The 5,383-nt window shown below is 51.9% G+C and overlaps 1 protein-coding gene across 1 annotated transcript in view; it reads left to right on the top strand.

Annotated features, from left to right (window-relative positions):
• The window catches only part of SLC5A11 (solute carrier family 5 (sodium/inositol cotransporter), member 11), a 49,788-nt gene that overhangs the window by 8,730 nt on the left and 35,675 nt on the right, over positions 1–5,383 (top strand). The window lies entirely within an intron of this gene.

Raw genomic sequence — 5,383 nt, 5'->3', positions numbered from 1 at the left:
GTGTGTGTGTGGGGGGGGGCGAAACATGCTGAGGACGGTCTGAAGCGGGAACCTACGCCCAGTTGACACAGCACAATATGTTGGGGCACCTTTTTTAAATATATTTTATTGATATTTTTACAGAGAGGAAGGGAGAGGGATAGAGAGTTAGAAACATCGATGAGCGAGAAACACCGATCAGCTGCCTCCTGCACACCTCCTACTGGTTGCATATGCCCGCAACCAAGGTACATGCCCTTGGCCGGAATCGAACCTGGGATCCCTCAGTCCGCAGGCCGATGCTCTATCCACTGAGCCAAACCGGTCAGGGCATGTTGGGGCACTTTTGATGTAGGAATATCCCTGCTGTTATTTCCCACGCTGTCTCAAATAGTTTTCACAGGGCTCTGCCTTCCGTTAGGAGCACGGTGTTCACGGCAACTGCTTGGACTTCCCCATAACATTTAAAATCTCAAAGCATTTCTACAAATGTAACATCTGGTGTGTACAAGCCTCTAGTCGTGTTTGTAGACGCGTCTTTATTCTGTGCTTCTGGAAGACAATGGCTCCTGCGTCTCCTGTTTCTCCTCAGAGCCCCCTTCGCGCGGTCCAAAGCATCTGCCCGCCCTTTGTGTCTTCTGGGGGCGGCAGAGCAGTTTCCGGTTGAACAGCATGATTCTCTCCTAAACACTGACCTTTGATTTCTCAGACAAGTGTCTCTGAGTCCTCTGACCCCTCCTGGGTTAGAGGCTGTGGCCTCGGTGGGTTAGAGGCTGGGAGGAGGCTCGCAGAGCTCAGCCTCAGATCCAGATCTGACTTCAGAGCCTGCGTTTTCAAACTGGGTTATTTGAACCCAAGGAGAGTGCGTGTCCTGGAACCTCCGGCCTGCAGCCAGTCAGTCGGAAGCACAGGTGACGACCTAAACGTGCAGGGGGGAGGGGACAGTCTTGTAGGTCCGAACCCTTAACCTTAATCTTGTGGCTCTCAGAGCCCTTTTTAGGGGCTAATATGAAATACTTGTTATAAAAACAGGTATGAAAGGATGAGACCACTGATTTATATTATCCGTAAATGACACCAAAGGGCTGTGCAATCGCCTTCATGTCTGACCAGCCTCACTGCCCCCTCCCCTCCCACCTTAATAGTCAGGCAAGAGTCTGGTGGTTCTGTAAACGGGTCCTGCTCATCACACCTCCCTGTTGGCAGGTGCTGTGGTCTCAGCCCCGAAAGCTCCCCAGAACGCCCCCCATGCCCCCCCCCCACCCGCACCCCCCGTCCACACAGGACCACCTACTCATTCATCAAAACCCAGGTCAGGTGCTGCATCTGGGTTCCTCCGTGGAAAAGTAGGCGTCCTTGCCTTCCTCCACCTTCTAGTGCAGTGGTTCTCAGCCTTGGCTGCACATTAGAATCACTGGGAAGCTTTTTAAAATCCTGATTTCTGGGCCTCACCCTCCGGAAATTCTGTTTCTTTGTTAGGGGGTAGGGCCACAACATAAGAAACAGAATTTCCGGAGGATGAGGCCCAGAGACCAGGATTTTAAAAAGATTCCCAGGTGACTAATGTGCAGCCCAGGTTGGGAACCGCTGTTGTAGAGAATAGTAACAGCGCCTCAAGGTACTGAGCTCAGCTGTGCAAGCGCAGTGCTCACACGTCACAGGCTCACAGCACCTGGAAGCAGCCACGCTCATGGCCTGCTCTGCAGAGAAGGCTCAGTGTTGGAGAAACTGTGGGATGTGTGCCCGTTTTCAGGAGGGGTCAGGGATGGAGCCGGCTTGGCAGCTCCAGGCGGGACGCGTCCACACGTGGGCCTCTGTGCTCGCTGCACCGGGCACTGCCCTGTGTGGTGTTCCCTGTGAGCAGTTCCCCCTGTGGAGCTGCACCTCCTGGAGGCAGGGACAGCCTTTCCATGCCTGGGCCGCCGGAGGCTCACATCCTGAGCTGAGTCACATCTTCACCAGGAGGAAGTCAGAGCCAGTGGCTTGTAGTGAAAATCACCCTTGAGGGTTTTATTAGTTCCTAATTGCTGCCTGTAACACGTTACCGCCTGGTGGCTTCCAGCAGCACAGCTTTCTCTCAGGCAGCTGCCTGCGATGCCGGAGGGGCAGGTCCGTGTGCTCCGCGGCCGAAGCCATCTCCCGGGCCACAGCTACCCGGTGTACTGGACCGGAAGGTGGTGGTTGTGGTCTGTGAGGTCATCTACACTTCCGGCAATTTCTACAGGAACAAGTTGAGGTGCCTGGCCCTCCTCCACAAGCAGATGAACACCAACCCTTCCCGCAGCCCCACCACTTCCAAGCCGACGGGAGGAGGCATGTGCCCCACAGGACCAAGTGGCCACACCGCCCAGGACCACCTCCAGGCATCAACGGGACCTGCACCCGGACAAGAGAAATCCGATGTGGTCCCTGCCTCCCCGAGGTCGTGCGCCTGTTGCCTGCGCACGTCTGCCTACCCGGGGTGTCGGGCTCATGAGGCTCTGGAATGCCAGGCATCACAGCTGCCCTGGGGGAGAAGGCCAAGACCCTCACTGGAGGAAGAAGAGCTCACAAGGCCACTGACACGGGCGAACACCACGCGCAAAAGAAAACCAGCAGGTACACTCAGGCCCTCAAAGCTCCTGGACTCCTGGTCTGAGCCCAGTCAAACTGACTGTTCATTCCTCACGCTCGCCCGGCCTGCCTTCCCCCATCACCTAGGAAGTGGGGTTGCCCGCCTGCCTTCCCCCATCACCTAGGAAGTGGGGATGCCCGCCTGCCTTCCCCCATCACCTAGGAAGTGGGGATGCCCGCCTGCCTTCCCCCATCACCTAGGAAGTGGGGATGCCCGCCTGCCTTCCCCCATCACCTAGGAAGTGGGGACCCCCAGGAACTACCATCTGGCGCCACAGGCATGTGGACTTGGAAGGCAGGGAACACAGAGGACGTCTTAGTCACTGGCTGAAGAAAGGCCTTTTAAAGAGTTTAACCGGCTCCGAGAGCTAGGCAGTCATAATTTGCCTGTGACCTACTCATTCATGAGAGTGTTGGGAAATCAGCCATTGGAACAGCTGGTTCAGTTTCAGTATTTACAAGTAAGCTGGAAATCTCAAGTTTAAACTTCCCGCATGCTCAGGTGCTGGACTGTGCCACAGAGAGGAAGGAGCCAACGCTGGGGGCAGGGTGGGCCCGCTGCATCACGGGCATCACCCTCTCACCCTCCCTGTACCTATGATCAGAAATGAATAAATTATTTTTAAAGAAATAAAAACAGCACAAGTTTATTACCTTATAGTTCTCAAAGTCATACGTTTCCAATAGGTCTTAAAGGGCTAAAAGTCAAGGCAACAGCAGGCCAGACTCCTGTGTGTTCTGGGGGAGACTCCAATAATTTGCTTTCTCAACATCTAGCAGCCACCTGCTGCCCATGGCTTCCGGCTCTATTCTTCCACCTTTGAAGCCAGCAGCACTGGGCCAAATCCTCCTCACTGTCCTCTCACGTGGACGGACCCGGGAGTCCCTCTCAGAGCATTAGGACATGCTTCCTATTAGAAGGAGCGCTGGTTAGCAACCTTAATTCCATCTGCAAACTTCATTGTCCTTTGTCATGTGACTTTTTTTTGTTAATCTTCTCCAGAGGATATTTTTCCTATTGATGTTTTAGAGAGAGTGGAAGGGAGGGGAGGGACATAGAAAGAGAAACATTGATGTGAGAGAGACACAGTGATTGGTTGCCTCCTGCACAAGCCCAGCCCAGGGCCCAGGGATCGAGCCTGCCACAGAAGTACGTGTCCTCGACCGGAATTGAACCTGAGACCCTTAAGTCCTCAGGCTGGTGCTCTAACCACTGAGAAAAACTGGCTAGGGCCTTTGCCATGTACCTTAACATATTCACAGGCTCTGGGGATTGGGATATAAAGACCTTTGAGGAGACATAATTCTGCCTACCACAGAGATGCCTTAAGTCACCCATGAAAGTGCAGTGCACTGCGAAACGGCTTAGAACAGTGATTCAAAACGGATTCTGGAGCAACTCCCAGCTCTACCACTGAACTCTATTTCCTTGGGCAAGTAACCTAATGCCGGAAGCCAGTCCATCCTTGTTGTTTGACACAGTCGCTGCAGGGAAGAAACATCTACATAGCATATGTTTCAAGGGACCTGGCGTATATGGCGTACTGTTCTTAATATGTTTGCTCCCCCTCTTAGCGCTATGTGTTATAACCAGAACCACCTCCCTGAGAAAGGTTGTTTCCCCAGATGGGGATTTTTCCGAATTGACGGGACTGGGGAGGGGAATGAATCAGTAAAACCCCCTAATGTTACAGAAATACCATGTACTACTTATGAAGAACTGGGACTAAGACTGTTGGCAATAAATTTGGGACTTGTTGGGCCCACATCCCCAGGGGTCTGCCCACCAGGGAAAGCACCAAAGCCTATACCCCTGGAGACCGACCCACACAGGGCAGTCCCAGGGAAGGCAACCAGCGAGGCTGGGAGGACATAACCTTTACTGGGGAGGATAATCTCCTTCAGTCACTTCCTTGTAGCTTATCAGTAGAGCAGTAGAGTAGTGACCTTGGAATAGCCCTTATAATGGAACACAGAGATTAACCTAGACAAGATAAAATCAACAGAACTAGATAGAGACAGGATTTTTGGCAAAGGTCAGATAAGAAACTATGAACATGAACAAGGAACTGTAGGAGGTTAAGGGAGGACCCAAAACATACCATGATGTGACTACAGAGGCATGCTTATAGGATCAAATGGTATAAATACAGATGTAACAGGAGAATAAAGAGAGAACCTGGTTATGCTGATCAACTGAACGCTGTCTCCTTGTCATTCATTCTTCACCGACTCCGTCCACACCTTTGGGAACCCCTGGACCTGCTGGGACTGGACCCCAACAACCTAACTTGTTCTGTGCCTCAATTTTGCCACCTGGAAAATGGTAGAACAACAGTGCCCACTTTGCACATTTGTAAATACTTAGAATAAGGCCTGGCATGCAGTAGGTGTTATATAGGCACTTGTTAAATATATACAATTTTATTGGAACAAGTTTGTAGTGTCTGGCCAAGCCTCTGACAAAATTATTGGCTAGGCCTTGACCCGGCTTTCAGGTACCTGGGTATCAGAAACTGACTCAGGAATCTTGTTTCTGTCATTCCTGTCGTGTTTGTTAAGTGGCAGAGGTGATGAAACCATCTGTACTATTTAAATTGTTTATCCTTCTTTATGTTCTGCGGAGTGAGTGACTGAATTGGTAAGAATTAACTATGGATTTGCTAAAACTTCCCTGTAAACATTTGCTGAGTGAATGGGTGCTGGATGGATGAATCAACCCTCAGCTTTGTCTCCACACTCATCCCTCCTCGCGTCGCCTTGCTTGGCCGTCCCAGGCGGGCAGTGAGCG

This window comes from Myotis davidii, unplaced genomic scaffold (assembly GCF_000327345.1).
Source record: "Myotis davidii unplaced genomic scaffold, ASM32734v1 scaffold150, whole genome shotgun sequence".
Lineage (NCBI taxonomy): Eukaryota > Metazoa > Chordata > Mammalia > Chiroptera > Vespertilionidae > Myotis > Myotis davidii.
This window is presented reverse-complemented; position numbering and strand designations above follow the sequence as displayed.